The sequence below is a fragment of the Diadema antillarum genome, unplaced genomic scaffold, assembly GCF_040938485.1.
Source record: "Diadema antillarum isolate AM-2024a unplaced genomic scaffold, OU_Dant_1.0 seq00001042_RagTag, whole genome shotgun sequence".
In the NCBI taxonomy this organism is placed as follows: Eukaryota; Metazoa; Echinodermata; class Echinoidea; order Diadematoida; family Diadematidae; genus Diadema; species Diadema antillarum.
This window is the reverse complement of record NW_027271873.1, coordinates 537,501-561,314: the sequence shown is the minus strand read 5'-3', so window position 1 is coordinate 561,314 and position 23,814 is coordinate 537,501. Positions and strand designations below refer to the sequence as shown.

Genomic DNA, 23,814 nt, shown 5'->3' with positions numbered 1-23,814 from the left:
ACACAATATTTCAGAAATGAAGCCATGTAGTGTCATTAAAATATCGCTTGCTTAATAAGTTCACCTGTGTAGAATTTATGTATCCTTTTTTCTTCTTTTGCTCTACTACCTTAAGCACCTAATCATGCATTCTTATCATGCTTATTTTAAGCTGCTATGTCGTCATCATCCTCGTTCACAGGGATTCGTTATGAAATTCAAAAGCATTGTTATTCCTCATCCCAAATCACTCTAAATTCGGAAACTTTGTGCTCCACCAATTTAGAGATGTTCAATTGCATAATTTTAAAACTCATGAGAAGGTCTCCTTTAAATGCTGATTGTCTCCTAGTCCCAACATCACACAGTCACGGCTAATTGGCGTGGACTAATCAGTTCCTGTTGTGCTTTCCAATTGGGTTTAATGAGGTTGCAGCTACGAGGCTGACACTGTATAAACAGGGATGCGATTCCTTGATCATGAAATGTATGCGTCATTGATTTCAGTATCAATTACAATGATTACAAAATAATGAATGCATGCTTCTCCATTGAACACACAGTGGTAAAGAAACGAGTCTGTAAAATAAACGCAAATAAACGAAATGAGCATGGATATTTTCTATAAGCTGTTGCACCTTGTTTGTGGAATCATTCATGAGGTAACAGTCGTTCCTTTGTAAACCCTCGAGGAAGTTTTATTGGAAGAATGTTCTTCTTGCTAAGAGTGAGCATGCTATAAACATTATGGCATGCATTGTAATTTTGTGGTTTCCTGTAGCTCCTTTGGTATATTTTTATCTTGTTCTTACATTGATTTTTACGCGCCTAGGATTAGTTTTTCATTGGGCGGCGATGATCATGAAGAAGAAGGAGAAGGAGAAGAAAAAGAAAAAGAAAAAGAAGGAGAAGGAGAAGAATAAGAAAAAGAAAAAGAAGAAGAGGAGGAGGAGGAAGACGAAGAAATGGTGATGATAATGATGATGATGATGATGATGATGATGATGGTGATGATGATGATGTTACCCGTGTTTATTATGATTATGATTATTACTTTTATCATTATCAGTATCATCGTCATCATAATTCGTCGTCGTCGTAGCAGTAGTAGTACATTTTGTTGTAGTAGTAGTAGTAGTAGTAGAGGCAACAGTATTATTATCATCCATAGTTTTATTTCTACATGGCCATTATCATACGTATTATCTCCATAACAATTGCATTTAATGCCATTCTGTTGGTTTCGCTATACTGCATTTATGAAATCGATCCCTCGTGCATGGTTAGGCTCAACTGACTCACAGCAATCAGCTACCTCCATCGTGCCTTGCGAAAGACGTAGTCCAACATACCGAGTCATTTTCTCAGCATTCACCGCGGACCACTCCCTTTAACTGATTAGGACTTCTTTTGGACGTTTTCGCAATTCCCAAGAAGCTTTGTGTGCATAATGGCATTTGATCACGTAAAAAGCAGGATAAATTCAGCTCAAACCACTGCCTCGCTCTTCAATGAAAAGTGAAAGTACATCGTATTTCTCGTATTTCACTCTGGATCCTCCTAAGGGAAACTTACCCAAAACAGTTAACGGACGTATAGCTTCAGGCAACGCTCAAAATATCAGGAAAACACGCAGTGAAAGTTTAGGAAAATTAGGACAACCTGTTTTTAAAGTTCACTGTAGTACAATGATACATAGGGAAAAATGAGAGAGAGAGAGAAAAAAAAAAAACCATTGCTTCATTTGTATCACTCTAGCTCCTCCAGAAGATACGAGAATAATATTTTCTGGATATATCTTATTTAAGTACAATAAACAGTACGATACACAGTGTGTATAATCACACTTTTCGTTAAAAACTATCAAATATCATTCTATTTAACCATTTTAACATCCAGGATTAGTACAGAATTCTCATGTAGGGAGGGTCCGAATAATCCAAGATTGCGTTGATGTAACTGTACTTCATCAAAAAGTATTGAACAGCTAAAGACCGGAAATCAGCCACACAAACAGGGTATAAACAGATAAACCTTGCTGGACATTCAAAATATCTTCTTTATTCCGAGTAATTCTGTGTATAAGGATTTCTTTTTTTTTACTGTTAATTAACTGATATGATCAAAGTGTTCAAGGAATTGTACTTCTCCCTGTAGGCGTGACACCATGATACACTTTGCAGTTGTCACACTTGTTTTGTTTTTTTCCTTTGGCTGATCCGCAACTTAATGCATATCGGAGTGCAATCATGGTCTATGTGGAACGATGGTTACAGCGATCAAAACGTGGTTTTTATCCCATACCATCTTCTCTTTGACGTCTTGAGTAGCCCTTCATCATTCCAACATTCGTTCTACAGCTCTTCCATTCGTGATACAGTAGTATTGAAAATGGTGATGGTTGTAATGATCTTGATGATATTACTTATCATACTATTTCTGCACTATATACTAGTGATAATAATATTAATAGTAATAATAATAATAATAATAATGATAATAATAAGAATAATAATCATATTATCATTATTATAATTATAATATGATAAAAATAATAAAAATAACGATAAGAATATTAATCATAAGTAGCCTAATTACATTTGATATGTGATATACTAATCAATAGTTATACTCATAAAATGATAATAGCAGTTATTACCATCTTTGTGACCGTCATCATCAATGCTAATATAATTTCGGTTACCAAACTGCATGTTTCGTAAATTTACATATTTCTAAAATGTCTAAAGGTTTAGTGTTTCTAACGTGTTTCGTCTTTTCACGAAATGGTGATAAAGGTCAAAATCACATAGCTTGGAAACAAGATATGATGATAGAGTATTACAATACTCAAGCAGGATTATGATTTAAGTGTTTTAATGCTGTTTTATATCTTTTGTTGTTCAATGTTGTTGTCATTGTTCTTCTTGTTGTTAGTGTTGTTAACTTTATTTCATCACGTTTAACCTCTCCACTACAAAGTGGTATAGCATTGCTAGATCATCACTTGACTTACGTAGACAACTTTTGTTCCTTATATCATTCGGTATATAGTTACTATATCTTGAATACTTATACCTCAACTTCATGGTAATTTTTGTCTCTTTTGGTTTCCCTCTGGCAATATCATAACACCAGTGACAAATCTATGGTAGCCCTATACCTGTAATAATCAAACAAGCTTGTATTAAATGGATGGTACATTTTTGGTTGAGATGGGACTTTAGGTTTCCAACGTTTTTCATGATGATTTTTTTTAGATAATGAGAAACCTCAATGGAGTGATGTGAGCGTGCGCCTCACAGGCAGCCCTCCAAGTCTGCTCCAGTAGTTGTGTCTCTTTACTTGGATATTTTTACTGATTACGTTCTACTGGACCCACTAGTGTATTTGTGGCATTGCATGGATTTGACTGGACCCTTTTTGACGAACATCTTGACGTGGTTTGCTAGCATTTCCAGAATCAAGTTTTGGCTCTACATGACATGGAGTGGTGCATAGTGGTGTACGAGGTGACATCTTGCCTGTAGGTAGAGACCATGTTGCTTTCATGTCCACCCAACCTTGAACTCTATTGACTTCCATGTCCTGTGCTCCGTGAATTTACAGTGGGACAATGGAGTTTCTCAAGCACATCACTCTAGTCCTTATTGTCCTGTACTGTGGACACAATAGCGGTGGAATCTGCAGTGACCTAGATGGCTATCACGGTATTCTCAACCCCACACTACACAACTTTCTGCATTCAAGTCGCAAGATCTGTGGATCTCGTATTTTGTACTACGCCAACGCAGAAATAACGTTTCAACTTATCTTACAATGTGGTGACATTGAGCAAAACCCGGGTCCTGCCAACTCAGCTGAGAAACGCGACATCAAAAGGAATGCTTTGCTGGTCAGTACACAATGTGGACAGAGTATTTTTTCCTGTACGTCTCTGCATGACCAGAATTACCTTTTGAAATGCCGCCTTTCTGTCAATGATGTCAGCTTCTGGACACATAATGGAATGAATGCACATATTCCATATGGACCACTACCCGATAAGGCATGGAATGTTGTATGTGAACTGGGAATAAATGCAAATTAACGTACACATCGAGGTAAGCGAGCAGGTAAGAGGAAGCAACGGAAGATAAGTGTCATTATTACCCCTGAACATGATAGAAAGTGACACTTTGGCAGACAGGGAGTCAATATGCATAATTTACGTCAACCTAAACCAGCAACGATACAGGCACCGGTGTCGCCATCACCGATTGTCTTCAATGCCAGGTCACTCAATAACAAGATCGATGACCTTGAAGCTACGTTGCGATCTCAGCACAAGGATGTTCCGTTAATAGCTGTTACTGAGACATGGTTTTCTATGGACAAATCTGCATCTGCATGTTAACTCCCTGGATACAACCTGTTTCATCGAGATCGCCCCGATCGTCCTGGTGGGGGAGTTTGTTTATATGTCCGCAATGATCTATCTGCAACAGAAGTTTTCATTGATTGTGTCCCTGTCTACCTTGAAGTACTATGGATGAAACTACAATCCTCCAGTCAGTTCCGGTTGCGCAATCACATCTACGTTGCTGTTGTGTACTCACCGCCGCGATCGGAACATAGAGAGGAGCTCTGTAACCACCTGATTGACACTGTTGATTCTATCAGAGCAGCGTCAGACAGTGCTTCGTTACTCATTACCGGTGATTTCAACGATCTCGATGCGTCACCCTTGGAGCAACATACCGCACTGGTCCAGATTGTCACGAACCCAACAAGGGGAACTGCAATACTGGACAAGATCTTCACTGACATTGCCTGTGAGTACCATGAGCCAGTTATATGTGCTCCTATTGCCAACAGTGACCACTCACTTATTTCTCTCAAGTCTATTCATGATCATGCCTGCCGCCAATCTGTTCAATTTACCTATCGACCTTACCGAGATTCCGCTGTCAGATCCTTCGGGCATTGGGTAACTGAGATGGACTGGTCAGTTATCAATACCCTACCTGATGTCGACACCAAAGTTGACTTTTTCCGACAACTTCTTTCTGACCAGTATAGATCCCATTTCCACAGAGTGACTGTCAAACGTAGAATAGCTGATAAAGCATGGATGACCAACACCATTCGTTCCCTCATTTCAGCTCGTAATTCTGCCTTCAAGTGTGGGGACATGTCACTCTACAAGAACTTGAGAAACGATGTCCAAAGGAAAATCAAAATAGCTAAACGGCTTTTCTACTGCAAAAAAGTCCAACAATTAAAAGAGACCGAACCAGGGAAATGGCATAAACAGATCAGAAGTCTTTCTGGCCTTAAAAAGCGACCTCAGTTTGAAATAGATCCTGATATCTCTCGTCTTATAACTGCCAATCGTTTGAACACTTACTTTGCCGACATCTGTAGACAGCTTATCAGTTGCAACTTCTCGGAGCTACCGGCCTATCTCCAAGCTTGGCCTCCCCCAACCATAGAGCGACGAGATGTCTACAACCGACTTCGGCGTCTGAATGCATCCAAGGCTGGCCATCCATCTGACTTGCCCATACGCCTGCTGAAGGAATTTGCCTACGAATTATCAATTCCTTTGACAAATCTGTTCAACGAATGCCTTACTTCTGGGTATTTTCCTGATACCTGGAAAACAGCATCCGTATGCCCGGTGCCTAAGACAACTCCAGTTGTTGAGTTCAGTCAACTTCGTCCTATCTCGATCACTCCGATAATAGCTCGCATCTTTGAGGGTTTCCTCGCGCAATGGGTTGTGTCTGATATCGCGCATGTAATCGATCCTCGTCAGTTTGGAAACATGAAAGGCAGCTCAGTATGCCATTACCTGATAAGCATGCTTGATACAATCTACAAAGGCCTTGACAAACCAGGTCACTACGCCGATCTTTGTGCCATTGATTTTACAAAAGCTTTCGACTTAGTTGACCATACGACAGCTGTTAGAAAGATGATCGATCTTGAAGTGAACCCATCGATTATTCCTACAATCTGCAGCTTCCTGCTCGCAGACGGTGCTCTACAAGGGAACTACGTCATCTTCGGAATCACTAACGTGCGGAGTCCCCCAAGGGACAAAACTTGGCACGATTATCTTTCTGATCATGGTCAATGACCTCGCCCTGACAGCGGACAATAGATGGAAATATGTCGACGACCTGAGCATAGTCGAAATCTCTCACAAAGCCGGCCACAACAATTTGCAATCTCATATTGAATCTGTTTGTGAATGGAGCAATGCTAATTACATAAAACCCAAGCCTGAAAAATGCAAATTGATGCACTTCACCTTCTTGCGTAATCATGTCCCCCCTCCGGTCATTACTATTGGAAACAACCAGATTGAAGTCGTATCCTCCATGCGCATTCTTGGCGTTACCATCCGATCAGACCTGAGATGGGATAGTCAAGTACGGGAAATGATCTCGTGCGCCTCTCGGAGACTTTACATTTTGTGCTCACTCAGGAGAAACGGAGTTACCCATAATGATCTGTTGTTTGTGTACACCGTGTATATCCGCCCCCTTCTTGAATTTGCTGCCCCAGTGTGGTGCACCAACCTGACTCATGAGCAGTCACAAGCGTTGGAAAAGGTGCAGAGGAGAGCTCTCCGCCTCATCAGTTACCCCTTATATCTCCCCTATAATGATGCTCTCCGCGATATGAACATCGAGTCATTGTCTGAAAGAAGGAGTTCCCTTCTCACTAGTTTTGGAAAATCCCTCCTTCGCTCTACCCGTCACCGTGACATGCTTCCTCCTCAGCGTTCCCAACTCATAACTCGTAGCCTTAGGAACTCGTTAAATATCGACATCCCCCGAACCAGAACACAACGTTTCAGAAACTCAACAATCCCCTGCTTAGTGAGGCTACTCAATGGCTTGTAGACTTTTCTACTCATCAATGTGCAATATTCCTGACCTTTTGTAAAGTATTTTCTTGGTGTTTTTGATAGTAAATTTCATGCGTATTTTGTTCATGTCCAAAAGGTCAAGGTCAATTTGAAGTGCATATCTCTGCCCATCAATGATTCTCTTGAGAGTTTTGAGGGCGTGGGGTCAAAGGTCAAGGGTCAAGGGTCAGGCTGGATGCTATAAGTTTGTTGTTTGGTGCTGATTTTTTTCTCTCTTTTATGTTTTGATGCATGGATTTGTGATAGGTTCGGTGTAAGTTGAAACTTTTTGGATTTTTAGATATTTTATGTTTTATTTAATAATTTGGATGTTCATTGATTTGGACTTGGTGGGTGGGGGATGGGAAGCACTCAATACCTTTGTGATAAATACACTGTTTTTGTTTTAATGTTTTGTCAATTGTGTTGAAATATTGTTTTATATTTGAGATGTGCTTTAGACTTGCTTTGAGAACCACATGTTGTGCCATAACGGCGCCTTGAGTTTGTTTACATTCATATGATTGTGTTTATGATGCGTATCGATAATTAAGCTCAATTATTTTATTGTTCAGAAATTTAATTACTCCCTGCTCAGTTCAGTTACTCAATGATTTTTACAATCATTTGTTTCTTTACATGTGCAATATTTTTCAGTATTCGTACTCCATTACTGATGATTTTAATACATGCATTTTTATTGAGGGTTAAGAGGTCAAAGGTTAGAATCAACGAAAAAGAAAATATTTATGCATGTACTGTTTGTTGATAATCTCCATGGGAATTTTAGGGTCTTGGTTCAAAATTCAGGGATTTGAGGCCGGGTTAAAATATCTATTTTTTATCTTTGTGTACAGTGTTTCCGTCATATCGTTTGTACAGTGTTTCCGTCATTTCGATTCATATCGATAGCCAATTTCACAAATATATCTATTTATTTTGTACAATGTTGTTTTTCTGTTTTAATTGTAAAATGAACAATTTCAGCTAATGAGCTGCATGTTCTTTTTTATTGTCAATAAACCTCCATTGAATTGAATTGAATTGAACTGAATTGAACCTCGTATGAATTATGAAAGAGCATATAATTCTAAGAGGAATTTCAAGTTTATTTGATAAAAACTGGCATGGAAATGGCTGAGATATCCAAAACAAAGCGATCCTGATAAAAGGTGGGACTCACCTTTTATTTGGATCACTTTGTTTTACTTTGTTTTTTGATATCTCCGCCATTTCCAAACCTCTTAGAATTATATGCTCTTTCATAATAAACCCGATTCATAAGAGGTTTCTCAGTATCTCACAAAAATATTGTTTATAAAGCTGAATCCTCACCTCAACCAATATTCTATATCACATTTCTTGCTTTCTTTGGTAGCTTAAATATTACACAGTCTTTTACTATTTGTCCATTCGTGTTTATGTTTAGTGTAAGTATTCAGATGTTAACTTTTTGTTACTTTGATGCATCATCTTCATTTGAGAAATGAAAATGAAAAATTAAATGAGATTATCAGAACTATGGAACTATTTGATATAGAGGATACGGTTTCTCCTCGTTGGGTCTACTTCAGTGAAGATTTTAGTTCAGTATATTGGAAACATATCCTCGAAAGGTTTGTACCACGCCCGATAAAACGGTGTTACATTATGTCATACAATTGTATTCACGTCTCGCGATGAAATTTCAAGGATTTTTAGATTTGGAATCACGCATTATCATGCAGCTACCGCTTACCTCCCTGGTCCATGCGATGCATGAACTTCTATCGTGTAGGTAAATGTAGATTTGCATCTGAAAAAAAGGAAGCAGCATAATGTAGATTTGCGTCTGAAAAAAGGAAGCATGCAGCATTATACACGGTGTATTCTATAAAGGGCAAAGAGTCAGCAATGCTGACATTGCGGAGGCGATGAATGTAGTCATATCGGCGGACCTTCGCTGCACTTACGAAATGAGTAATGGCGTCCATGCTTTTCACGCTATACTGTCAAACAAAAACAAAGAAAAAAAAGAAAACCAAGATCAAACAGAAGGGAGACATAAAAGAGAGAAAGATATAATCAGGGAGAGGAAGAGAGTAGATATTGGCCTTATTGGGTGTTTTTTTTTTCTCTCAGAATGTTCCATTTTCATTCGAAAGCGAGGTACCCTTTTGATGAAATGATTCAGTCGGGATTTCATTATGTGTTGAGATAATTTGAATTTCAAAGCAAAACAGGATAATAGGCAATTTTTTGAGGCCCACGCATATATGAATTTCTTAGCCCTAATGAAACATGCATGGGTTTGCAATATCCATTATTAACATAAACTCGTGGAACAGAAAAAAAAATGCTCGATAAATCATTTTCATACAATGACAATTTTGACTTAAACTTAAAGTATAGATAATGATCTAGATAACATGCCGAAAAGACAGAGATAGAAAGATTAAAGAAAAAATGTAAATGCAGTCCGCTACTTCTTTTACAACTTATGGAACAGAGCTATACAGCCATCAGACATCCACACAAAATAAGTGCACTTTGTATCCTACTATTTCTGCAATACTGCTCAAGTTTCTGCATAATTACGTCCGACTTCTCATATCAGGGCATTGTTTTCTACTGATTGTTCGCTACTTCCTTTATAAACATGATAAATGTGCTAAAGTGAACGACTGGAAAGGGAAAAAAACTTAATGCCATAGCCACTTTAAAAGAGCAGGCAGATGATTTATGCAAATAGCCTCCACTTTGATGTTGCCATTTGAAAGGAAATGTGTGCCTTTCTCAATAGAACCTTGGCTGTCCCATCTGAGATCACCTGACCTTGTTTCGTCTGATTTGGTCGGCTCCCAAATTCGGACTTGGCGGAGGCGCCTTTAAGCGCAAGAGACAACGTTCTATTTTACCCATCGCCAGCCACCAATAAGCCTAATGCTGCTGTTGATTAATTGACTTTTCGACTGAGCAATCGAATACATTGAAAATGGGGACATTGTCGGCCAGCTCCGTCATTGCCGTGCAGGCAAATGTTGAAAGGGAACGAAGGATATCAGCATCATTCAATATCGGGTGAAGAAAACATTAATTATGAAATGCGAACGCCTGTATGAACAGCTACTGTATCGTCTGGTTGCAGCGCACCGCGGTGTTTTGAAAGTATGTGAGTAAGTGGCACAGGTGGTAAGAGAACTATACTGAGCATGTGAATGTTTGTGTGAGTGTGAGTGTGCGTGTGTGAGTCTTTGCCTGTGTCTGATATGCCTGTGTCTGTGTTTAGGTCTGTACTAGTATCTGAGCCTGTGCACTCACTTACAGCACACTCACTTTGTGTGTCTGTGTCTGTGTTTGTGTTTGTGTATGTATTTGAGTCTGGTGTGCTTACTACTAAAGGGGAAATCCAGTCCAAATATAAGTTAGTCTGATGAAAAAGAGTAAAGTCTTATGAGTTCAACGATTAAAAAAATCGGATGAAAAATAAGTAAGTTATGACATTTTGAGGTTTTGTTAATTTCTGCAAAACAGTTCTTGTACAGTGGATATAGATATGCAAATGAGTGAACTAACCATGTCATACCCTCACAATTTTTCATTGATCGTGTACCAAAAAAAAATGACAAAAAGTCAATGTTTTCGTCATTGAAGAGTGTGAAACATGATGTTATTCCTGATTCAATAACTTCAGAATAGTGATCAGTTAGATATACCAGGATTTGAGCCTCTGGCATAATTGTGCATGAATGAAAAACTTGAAATTTCAAAATTTTATGTACAAACTATATGGCAAGTTTTGAGGGGACGATACGCTCACATTGGCATTTGCATATTTATATTGACCGTTCAAGAACTGTTTCCTGAAAAATTAGCGGAACTTCGAAACATCATAACTTCCTTATTTTTCACCCGATTTCGATCGAAATTTTACCTTTGAATTCGGAATATGTTACTCTTTCTTATTAGATTAACTCATATTTGGACTGGATTTTTTTCCCGTAAAGCTAACTCACGTCCAGTGTCTGTTTCTGTTTCAGTGTTTGTGTCTATATGAGCGTGTGTGCTCACTACAGCTAACTCACTTTCTGTGTCTGTCTCTGTTTGTGTCTGTATCTCAGGAGCCTGTCTGCATGCTAACTACAGCGATCTCATTCCGTGTGTCTAGTTATACATGGTCACACATTTTGTGTGTCTGTGGGTCTGTGTTTGTGTCTGTATCTTAGTCTGTGCGCTTACTAAGGCAATTCACTTCGTCTGTCTGTTTCGTGTTTGTGTCTATGGGAGTGTTTGTTCACTATCAGCTAAACATCTGTGTCTGTGTTTGTGTCTGTATCTGAGCCTATTTGTATGCTCACTACAGCTAACTCATTCCGTGCGTCTGTGTCTGAGTCTGTGTCTCTGTGTCTGTATCTTAGCCTGTGCACTTACTAAAGCTAATTAACTTTGTCTGTCTGTTCCTGTGCCTGTGTCTGTGTTTGGGTCTGTAGCTGAGCCTGATGTGTACTCACACTACAGCAAACTCACTTCGTGTGTCTGTGTCTGTGTCTGTGTCTGTGTTTGTGTTGGTGTTGGTGTCTGTATCTGAGCCTTGAGTCCTTACTGTTAAAGCTAACTCACGTAGTGTGTCTGTTTCCGTTTCTATGTCTGTTTCTGTGTTTGTATCTGAGCGTGTGTGCTCACTACAGATAACTCACTTTATGTGTCTGTGTCTCTGTGTCTGTGTCTGAGCCTGTTTGCATGCTAACTACAGCTATCTTATCATATGTGTCTGTGTCTGTGTATCTGTCTTTGTGTCTGTCAGAGTCCGCGTATGTACATGACCACTATAGCTAACTCATTTTGTGTCTGTGTCTGTTTGTGTCTGTATCTTAGCCTATGTGCTTACTAAGGCAACTCATTGTCTGTCTGTATCTGGGTCTGTCTGTTTCGTGTTTGTGTCTATCTGAGTGTGTTTGTTCACTATAATATACACAGCTAAAGTCTGTGTGCTTACTACAGCTAACTCATTTTCTGTGTCTGTGTCTGTGTCTGTGTTTGTGTCTGTGTCTGTGTCTGTATCTGTGCCTGTGTGCTCACTCAGCTAGCTCATTTGTGTGTAAGTGTATTTGTGCTTGTATTGTGTTTGTGTCTGCATGTGAGCATGTTTGCTCACTACAGCTGACCCATTTTGTGTGTCTGTTCCTGTGTCTGTGTCTGTGTCTGTAACAACCGTATCTGAGCTTATGTGCTCAATACAGCCAAATCATTTCATGTGTCTGTACGTTTGTGTCTGTATCTGAGCGTGTGCATGCTCACTATTAATCATTGTGTGTGTGTGTCTGTATGTGTGTGTCATGTGTATCATGCCTTGAAATAATCCCACGGATCATCCAAGGAATTCCCGTGATGAGGACCAAATATCAACCGTGTATTTCTGATTTTTGTTTGTTTGTTTGTTTTGGACCCTAGAGACTAAACATCTGACGAAATGGATCCAGCGAATATTGCGCTCTGTGTGCACACCACAGGATGTCATGCAGTGACCAAGTTGTAGCTTGATAATTATACAGGCCCTACTTGAGTAACACAACTTATGCGCATGCGTGCGCAGTGAAGTTGCCGCCTGCAAACATAATGTTCCAAAGGTGTAAAATGCTTTAAGCACCACGACCTGTGGAAGTAGGATGGTCTAAGATGGGTCGAAGCATGTCAGTCTGGCTTTCTAAATAAATCATGAGAATGTAAATACGCTTCATGTCAACATTATGTTATACTATTGTACCACGACGTGCTGAAATCAAGAAACTCACAAGATGAAGTCCAAACCCTATAGAGCACATTGCATTCATTGTGAAATGATGTTTAGAAATGGGTCCAAGTTGGCGCATCAGAAACATCGAAAAATAAACTGAAAATTCGCGCGTGCCCAGTCACACAAAGTATAAACCAATATGACAAATTTCCGTTTCCCTTTACACGTCGTCGATTTTGAAGTAACAGGGAAACTTCCAAGCATGGAGCTAGTCCAAGCATGTAGGGACTTCTCTACTCGTGTGGAAACTGTGAACACGACCAGCTCAATGAATGTGCAGGGACTTGAGTGAGGCTTGTGAGAGCACACGAGACAAATTGCTGATGAATCTAACTTACCTTTATAGTCCAGTGTCCCCTAAATTGAATCTGAATTATTGATTTGGCGGTGCCTCCGGTCTTACATCTGGAGAGCTCTTCCGGTTTCCTCCGTATGTACATTAACCTGATTTCAGAAGGACAAGAGAAAAAGAATGGCGGGTGAGATGGAATGGAACACCCATATCGACCAACAGAACTGGAGGTTTGAATTTCAACAAAATTTCATTAAAGAAAGTCCTCTACGGTGACGGTGACAAACAAACGCTACGAATGACTACAACAGAACACAAATTTACTTTTGAGCAGTATACGTTAAGATATCAATGTATCCATGAACGAGCTAAATAAATGAATATACATACATAATATATATATATATACATATATATATATATACATATATTATTTATATATATAGATAGATATAACACGTGAAGTTGGCTTGACCACGTACGTGATGGGTGCTGACGAAGACGTGTAAAAGGGTCAAAAGCTTGGCATCATAAAGGCAATAAGTAAACTACTGCAACGTACACTAGCTCTTCCTTCGTCACGACCACCTATATGATTATATGTATATATATATATATATATATATATATATATATATATATATATATGTGTGTGTGTGTGTGTGTGTGTGTGTGTGTGCATACATATATTCATTCATTTATTCAAAGTATAGTCATAATTCCAAACCATTTGTAACACTTCGTTGCGTCATAAGAACAGGAGTTTTGTTCCATTTTTCCGAAAGAAAAACATTGCACTTAAAGAATAGACTGACTTTCTAACAAAGTTGATTATTCAATTCAGCTTACATTTGTCAAATAGACCTCTTTGGTTTTTAAACACTGAGTGTAAATTATGTCGCTATAAACTGTGTGGCTTCCAAAATAAGAACATGAAAAAGAATAGAGGATTCGATGGGTTATGCAGTGAGCCAGGTGCATTGCGACTTCAGTGCATAAATCAACTATTGTTAGGCATACTGAAGCCCCCAAGTTTTGGCTGAATAATAGATATTAACGTAAAAAGCAGCATCCGAACCGAACAGGTCTTGAGGCAAATAGGCCAATTGCTTTATTGTTTGGCTGACATTTCCCTAAAAATGGTCATAGAGACACGTACTGATAGCGGTGGATACAACGATTCGTTACGCCCTACTCCGCCCTATTTTCAAGGCGAGACAACAAACGAAAGACCCTATTTCACCGTCGACATTCCAATCGAAGCGGATCTCTGATTATGGGGGCACAGGTAAGATGATCCTGGTATTTAAGCAAAAAACTGGGTCAATCTTTCAGTCAGTCTCTCCGTTTATAAATTAATGACAGAATGCGGCTAACTTCGTCGTTGCTATAGCAACGCCACCCTAGCATCTGACCTGAGACAGTTCTTATACCCTGGAGCTACAACACAGTGGCGCACACTCGCATAGCATCGTGATCTCCCTATAGCGCGTCATACCTACGCGTCAATCCAACGCAACAAAATTTGTTTGATTATTCATTCCACCACACGGGTGTGGTTTCAGCTTCACTGACAAATTTCGTGAGAAATCACTTTTCCACAGCCATCATCCAGTCCTTCACTCGTCTTGACACTCAATGAAACTTTACAAAAGTATATTGTCTTCGAGTTTGAGTCTTACATCCTCTCGGGGCCAAAATGCCTTCTCCAGGTGTAGTGCCACGTGGCAGAATTTGTTGTGGAGCCCTATCACCCTTGACCCATCAAGTTCTATAGGAATATGTTGGTGCGTAAATTAATGCATCTAGTTCGTTCTTTCGAAGGTTTGCTAATCCGAAAATGAAATAAGGTTTCTTATTCCGAAAATGAAGCAAATGCAATATAATAAAGGTTCGTTATTCCGAAGGTTCGTAATCTGAAAACGATATAACGTTCGACATTCCGAAGAACATTCGTTGATCCGAAAACGAAATCAAGTTCGTAATTTCGAAGGTTCGTCAGCACGCGCCTTCTTTTCATTTCGAATCAACGAACCTTCGGAATAACGAATATCACCCAGATTATCATCCTGTCCTCATTGGATTGTTAAAGCATTTTCCACAATCCATGTGTAGGCGAAAGATTAGATGGGACCGGCTGAAGTTAAGTCACTCAATCTGCACAATCTGGCTCCAATATATGCATCAGTAATAAATTTGAAATTTGAAATTCTGCAACCGACACAAACGATTCATTTTCAACAACTGATAATGGGGTTAAACGAAAAGATATATATATATATATATATATATATATATATATATATATATATATATATATATATATTAAGCAATGTATGATGAATATTCAGATGAAAAGATGGAGCACAAAACCACACAAATGTGGATTCTGAGAGTTGATGAGTTAAACATTTTTGAAAATGTAACTATTTGAATGAGAAGACATCAGCTGGTTCCACTTGGCGATTCAATTACCAATTGCACAATACAATCACTCACGCCTTCCAATACATTATATGTTATTTGGACATATTGACGTTGTACAATCGATACTTAAAGGACCCTCTTCACATTGTATAATGGGATAATCAAGAGATCGTAGTGTATGACAAAGAAGGTAATTATAATTTGATGTCATTTAATTGCATTTTGTCGACAGCAGACTTTAAAAATTTATGGCGATTACTGTCGAACAGCCGAGGGAGCGATCAAACACAAAACCTTTTATGGCGAAGTCATTTTGATCAAATTCAACTTTGATTTCGCTGTCAAACAGACGATTGAATGAAAATAAAGGATTCCCAGCACCTCATTTGTCTGGCACCGCAGTATAATGAGGAGTGTTTAATTAACTTTCGTAATAATTATGCTTCATGTCTGCCCAAGGGGGAGCATGGCGGATTATTGGCGACGCCTCGTTCATTGTCGTTAGTGGAACCAAGTATTCATTCGTTACAAATCTCATCTTAGGGGCCAATCAAATACATAAACTCTGACAGAGTCTGATCGATGATACCGATTAAAACAACAGGCATGGTAAAACACAATGACAAACATGGGGACAATTACATTTACAACTATCCCCAAGAGTACATCGATTCGCGCATATTAAAGCGAGGTCTACGCACACTCCCTGCCACCTCCGTGGCACGAAATAAATAAAGGATTCCATCGGAGTTGGCTTAGCTATACAGCTCGAGTGCGGCACGCATGTTTGGGTTTGCTTGTTTATCTGTTTGTTTTTCGTTGTTGCTATCTCTTGCCAAAGCAGGCAAGTCGTTCACCCTCGTATCAGAAACAAAAACAAAACAAAATATGAACTTCCGGAAAGAAACGCAACAACTGGTGCTCCGTTTTAGTGCGTTGCTGTATTCCATTTCATTTCATTCTTTCACAGGTCCTCTTGTATAAATCAACAGAGCTGGGCCTTTTAGTTCAAGTGGTTTTACAAGGCATTATTGATATTCTTGTCAACCCATGGCCCAATAATGTGTGTTTACGTGATTGCATGCATGATTGTGCGCGTGCGTGTATCAAAATAATACAGCTCTTCTTCTGTTGTTCCACAATAAGAAACTTTTTCACAATTTACACATTATAATTCGAAGTTAAAACATTGTGTTGTTTGCCACTCAGTTTTGTTTGAGTGTAAGTGTATGTGTGTGATCATGCATTTAATCATTTATCTATTTTGTATCAGTTCATTCATTTGTGTATTTACTTGCTCTTTCGTCTCTTCATCAGTATTGAGTGAAAGGTCGTTTATAGGGAGAATCACTCCATCGTATCGATGCACCGCACTTTAGTATCGATCAGTGACTATAAACTTTGGTCACTCTCCACGCTTTAGCCATTATCCAGACCCCGCTCGGTGCCTGGACATGGACAAGATGGACAGTTTGGGGTTTTCCGGTACAAAAAAAAAAAAAACCCGCTCTTTTGTGGTTATCACCGTTCTTCACGCAACAGATAAAAAACGCTGTAGGATGTGTGTGTAAACATGGTAAAGTGTCCAATTATATGGGAGTGCCTTTATAAAAACCCTTATGTGGGGAGATCGCGTTAAAAACTCGGCTGTGATGCCTTTTTGGAACGCACTTGAACCTGTCAGTATCTATCTCGGGTGTTTATTCCTCGATGCATGGTCCCTCGCCACCAACCACACGGTATAGAGAAGCAAACAGCCACGCGGCTTGCAGTGTTTTCAGAAAGTAGCCCTTAACTTGTCGAGAGTGGCGTCGTTCACGAAATTTCAACAACTCGGAGGCTTTCCTGATTGGATAATGGATTGAAATTCACCTAACTCACCTTCTTGCGTCCCGTATTCTGTACCGTAAAAACAAACTTTGTACACTGTATTACTGAAGTGAACCAAAGAGGTTGTTTGCTTGCCCCCCTCCCCTCCCCCCCCCCCCCTTTCCGTCCATTTTCTTTTGCTTTCCAAACGATGCAGCTGGTCAGCGGTGTTTCCGACGGCGTATTTGCGTTGGCTGTTTCAGATATCGGTCAACACGGAGCGGCGCGCTTCAAGTTCAATGACGATGGGATTTCATTTGCCGAGATCACAGCTGGTTTCGTTTGCTTTGCTCGTCCTTGGAGTCGGAGCAAATGGAAAGAGCGTTCCCATTATGCAGAAGGAAAATATCAATAGACCGAAGGGACTTGTACTGAACACACTCAACACAGCAGGAGAAATAATTGGACTTGTCCATCACGCAGCATTGCCACACACAGGTTTCGTACATTTCCCATCAACGTCTCACACTGGTCATACTCCATAACGAAACGTGTTACAAATACAGTCCGACCTCTCCTATCCGGCCTCCCTTCATCTGGATCTCTCCATTATCCGGATGTGATCTCAGCATGATTTATTTTTCTCAATCTAATGATTACAGGAAAAGGGTAATTTCAAACTCGAACAAAATTCCTGCACAAACTCACATGAATTACATTATATTTTTAACATAATGATCATACATTCACATCTAATTTTCATCTAAATAACATGCACTAAGACATTCACTACCCCCCCCCCCCCCCGAATCACTGCAAGAACGTGGACATAGAACTTTTCATCAAATCAAGGCTCGGTGCAGGCGATCGTTCTTCGGCAGCTGCGATTTGGCCGGATACGGGAGACTCAATGTCATTTGAATGACATTGAGTCTCCCGTATCCGGCCAAATCCCCATCCGGATTAGCACCAGTCCCGATAGGAGAGTTGGACTGTACATTTTTAAATCGCTGGGTTTGGCGTCTCAAGTTAATCAACTCGTTTCACTTCAGTCCTTAAAGTTTGCTGGGGGCTAGCTCTCATTTTTTTTTAACTCAGCTCAAAGGTTCCTATATAAGGATTACGATTTCATCACACACAACCCACACTTGTTTTGTGGATTCTGTTTTGTAAATCACCTTTGCCTATACCACAGCTACATACTTTTCATTCAACTTCTACCGCTGACTTTACTTTTTTATGAATTAATTTCCCCATCTTATTTCAGAGCTGTTGTTGTTGTTGTTGTTGTTGTTGTTGTTGTTGTTTTGGTACGATAAAGTGATGGGACTGGCTATTAATTGTCCATATAATTCACAGCTGTGAAACCTTGAGATCTACACTAAGGCCTACTAGCAAGCTATAAGTATAAGCATGGCGTTAAGTAGGAATGCGTGCTATTCTTATATAGAAAGGTTGCTGGCAACAAATGTAAATTGATGTCAGCAGCAACAACAACAAACAGATACCCGCATCTCACAGCATATAAAGATCTAGGTGAATGACGAAACGTATTTATTTTTATCTTCAATTCTTATTAGGCAACATCAGACAAAAACTAAAGAGATCAAGTACATGATTATAAAAAAAGGAAAAAGGAAAAAATGATAAAGCAGCTTACAATAATAAATGTTTTACAAACATAATCGTAGTACAAGTATACTATATCGAGTGGAACCACGTTATATAATGACGAAATATGACGAATATATAATGACGAATATATAATGACGAATTTAAGACATAAACAAAATTGACAAATGATAACATCGAACAAGTGAACATATAAAGCAATAGAAGATAACATGAATCAATATCGATCAAATTCCATAGAAATATATGAGTATATAAGACCAAATATCAGTTGCAAATGTAAATTTGTATGATGAATAAATTAATAAATGGGGAAAAACATTAAAAAACATATTAATAAGTATGTGAACAATCGCTCCTATTCTTTCCGATGCTACTCCCCCCCCCCCCCCTCCGTATTCTCACTACATAAATATTAGTTGTGTTTTATTGATATTGGCACTGATACATCTCATGTCAAATCATTATTATCAATCATAATACGTTGTACACGCTGCAAAACTCGTTTCTTTTTTATTGTGAGGCTTGCTTTAGCAGCTGAAGTTCACTGTCATTCAGGGCCACTACATTTGATATGTGTGAATGAACGCATTATATTTAGGTTGATGTAACATTGCTTTCGTGGTGCGACAATTCAAAGAATAATAATAATATGATACACTTATACATTACAAAGAAAAATCGGTCATCCTGTACTCAGATATTTCCCTTAGGTTAGTAGGACACGACCTTTTTATATCTGTATTCATGTGCCACTTGGGAAATTGAGAGAGATTGCAGAGCAGAAAATAAAACGGAAAACAAGATTGACAGGAAAAACAGACGAGATTCAGGGGGAAGGAAGTAGAAAGGGGCGAAAGGGCAAGGGAGCGGGGTAAAGAACTAACCTGGGAACGAACGAAATATCAAACTCACATAAAACAAAACAAAAAGAAAGAAAATCACCTCTTTTTGACAATATTGAGGAGTTGGATTTTCCAGACTATGTTTACAAGTTGTTAAGTGTTTTTACGCTGAGGAATGTCCCATATTATTCATCACACACACAAATCCCCCAGAAGGTGAGAGAGAGAGAGAGAGACACACACACACACACACACACACACACACACACACACACACACACACACATACACGTGACACGCACACATCCCGGTATAGCGGTATTTGCTTTCTTCTTTTTGTTTTTCATCTTTCAGTGGGTGCGGGTTAAAATTATACATTAAAAATATATATGCTTATTCCAAATCCGCACCTTCTCCTTTTGGCGTAAATATTATGGGGACCAAGACCTCTGAAGCAGTAAATTATTCCCTCACGGTTGGAATATACTTGTAACGTTCCCAACAAATCACTAGTCCGCTACCTAGCCTCTCTTCCACACTAAGACATGATTGCTACCACTAAATGCCTACCCATGCACTCGAGAAGTATTTTATCATATCAAGTCCCAGGGACCATAGCTTTGGAGATATCTAGATTCTCAATATTTCCCACAGATTTGACTCATATCAACTGAGCACAAGCAAGATTTGCATGTAAATAGTAATTAGAAAAGTTAAAAAAAAAAACCACGAATAAAAAACAAAGTTTTCTGCAACAAGACAGATTTGGGACACACATGTATTATAATGAACACCAGAACAGAGTGTATGTACAATGTATGTAACAATGTGAATAGATTTCGGTTGAAAGGTTCGAATCGTTCATGACAAGTGAACGAATGTGGAGGGGGTAGAAAATACCATTAAATATTATAAATATTAAATATTACGTTTCCATTAACAAAAAGAAAAAATATTTCAAATGTTTGACATTTCGTAATGACAGTGGCTGATCCTACAGGCAGCCATAATGTCATAACTAACACAAGTAAAGTTGGGTCTAATTAATCATACTATGTCTAAGGAGGACGACATTATTTTTCCAAGCACTTGAACACATTCATACACCGGCCTCTTGACAGTAGCTTGGCTGGAACGATAATATTAAAAGGAAAACAAATACAAAAACGAAAACAATTGTGCCATTGTTAAAGAATGAGGTATATGAGAGATAGAAAAATCAAAAGAGGTTTTATAATGTCATCAATTACGTCAACAAAATGTAATCAGAAATGTCAGAAACGTCAACAGTTTATAAAAATTCGGACCGCACCCCCTTACCGCCCCCCCCCCCAAAAAAAAGAAGACAGTCGTGCAATGTCAAAATTCACGCGACTTTTCGAGACCGCGCTATATTTCTCAAAATAAAATCGAAGTACATAAACCACAGACTATGCAGGAAGCAAGGACGCCGTCACTTCATCTAATTTGCATATGAGTGTTGGCAAATATCCCTGTATAAACGATGAAACCTGAGAGAGACACTTTGAAGTTCCTACAGCTTTCATATTCTGTGTTCAAGCTTAGAGAAACTTTTACCATTCCGTTTGGTAGATATTATTGCAATCATCAATTGATTTGTTCTTTTTCTCTCTTTTTAGGGGGGGGGGGAGTGATTTTGAAGTACTTATTATTGGCCTGCTTCATTTTATCCGGCTCCCATAAGTGGTCTTCCTGAAGGCTGGCACTGTAGGCATTTTTCAGCCTTTTCGTAAACTGATGCGCTTTATTTAATTGGATGGGGCGCTGATGGGGGAACGACAGCCCGACGACTCGGGGGCGAGTCTGAGCTCATCACGCTCCGCAGGGCATCCGAGTAAACATCCCCCCCCCCCCCCCCTCCTCCGTGTCTCCTGTGAAGCTGCTGGGAACCATGGGGAGAAGGAGAGGCCGGGGGAAGGAAGGGGAAGGGGAGGTGGAGGGAAGTCGGGAAAGCTCATGGCAACAAGACGATATTATAACAAGATATTATTTATTGTGGTTTGCTGATTTGTTAGTCGGATGCGCGCAGCGCGTTTTTTTTTTCAGGAAGCCTGTAAAGTGTAAGGCGAAGGCGCGGAACAAAAAGAATATATTGAAACAGCCGGGAAAATTGATCTCGATGCGATGTGGCATCCAAGGACCCTGCTGGAATGATTGGGGAAACAAATCATACGCGGATGACAGGGTAAATGATCTGAAGTGTTGCGGCCGGAGTGAAATATGAGGGATTGATGCTAGCACACGAAATGCTCCGATCTTTATGGGCACGTGTTGTCTGCAAGTCGACAGGTGGAGAGAATATGCCTTTATTATTCGAATAGTTTCTGGGGGGGGGGGAATCATGCAACGAAATTTGAGTTCTAATATCCATAGTTTTCTGCGTCATTCCTCTCTCTCTCCCTCTCTCTCTCTATCTGTTTCTCTATCTATTCATCTATTTATATACGTAGGGCATATCTCTTACATATGCGCACTCATATAATACTTTCTTCATCTCTCTCTATATAAACTTCTATCTATATCTCTTGTCTCCCTAGCAATATATTATTTTTACAATCTGATCATTTTAACTGATCTTAAAAGGCCACTATTTAATATGTGAGAAGTGATTTTAAAAAAGTTCGAATTATCATATTTGGAGCTTATATGTATACAGTTCAATTGTATCAACAACAAAAAACCCACTTTACCGTACAAAATTTTCACAATAAAGCCGCAAATTAAAAGGAGATATCACTAATTTTCTCAATAAAACCCTCATGTTGACGGTTTATTCTAGAAACGGTTTTTAATAAACTATTGTGCACATTTTGTGTAATAAACATGTTAAACAACACTTAACATTGTCTATACTGACTAACGTTTTCATGTTAGTTATTTCGATCCCTAACTCTCATTTAAGAATTATCGTTAAGAACTATTGTGAAGCACTAGAAGCTGTTTTTTTTTAATTCATCTGCAAATGTTAGCAAGGGGCTCTGAAGTAATAAAATTTGATTGATATATTATGTAAGTATTATTTTTGTTAAGTATTTTACTTACGCTGGTACATTCCTTGCTTGATTCAGTGCAGAACAACAGACCTTCAGGCCACGTTTTACCATGCACGCAACACATCTTTGCAGTCGCCACTTTCTTATGAACAGTCTGACAGTACACTACAGTTTGTGAGCGGGAAATAAATATCTTAATATATGGACAGGTTTGACAACATAATTGTGGTTTTGATATAATATTAAAACTCGTCTCCTAAGGAGGGTACCATAATCAGTGAAAATGTGTAATTTCACACGCAGCACTAAATACGCCTTAAGTTGTGTCATAGCATTGAATGTTCTCATATCATTACCATTTTCATCTTCTTTGCCGTGTTTAGTGCGCAGCCGCAGTCAATCTGTCCTGGTATTGCGAAATTCTATATTTAGGAACTAGCAATGACAGCAACAATAAAACAGAAAGGGATCAATAAGGTACCGAGGAGCTATGGCAATATCGAGAAAGAAGAGCTTTAAAGACAATATTAGTTTCTACTAGGGAAGAAAACAGGGGAAACCTTAGAGGAATAAGGATAAAATAATGACTATACAGCCTTCATGATAGTGTAATATATCTACCATGTCTTACAGCCATCTGATTGTGGTTGAAAAGAATGCAAATTAGACCAGTTTACCTACAGCAAAGAAACAGTGTCATGATTATGTAAGGACAAACTGCCACTTTAGGATGGAAGCTTTGCTATATCAAATCAAACCGATCTATCCATCCATCCATCCAAGTACATATGCAATATAAAGAGTGAAATGTTTTTAATTATTACGACTGATTGACGTCGATGTAGGGCAGTTTTGTCAATCAGTTGCAATGAAAACATCTCGACGGAAGAATTTCATGAATTTGAATTTTTGAATTACTTGTAACAAAAGTCATAAGACTGGAAAGTTCGAAGATTCTCGGCCAGAATCGGACCATTGTATAATCTGAAAGGTGACATTATCGGCCACATCGGCCACATAAGCTCCATTTTTTTTTCTTCTTTACCTTCCTAATTATTTTGATTTCATGTCAGTTGATATTGTTTGTTTTATTTTGGTTTTAGATTGCTAACTTGTGTAGTTTCTGAGGGTCCCATATCATA

At 38.9% G+C, this 23,814-nt stretch overlaps 1 protein-coding gene across 1 annotated transcript in view; it reads right to left on the bottom strand.

The window, feature by feature from the left end:
• Positions 1–23,814, bottom strand: part of LOC139743031 (soluble guanylate cyclase gcy-31-like) — a 204,556-nt gene that overhangs the window by 137,260 nt on the left and 43,482 nt on the right. Inside the window, exon 2 of the mRNA XM_071653535.1 lies at positions 12,992–13,097. The gene's annotated coding sequence lies outside the window, so the exon portion shown is untranslated. The remainder of the gene's footprint in view (positions 1–12,991; positions 13,098–23,814) is intronic.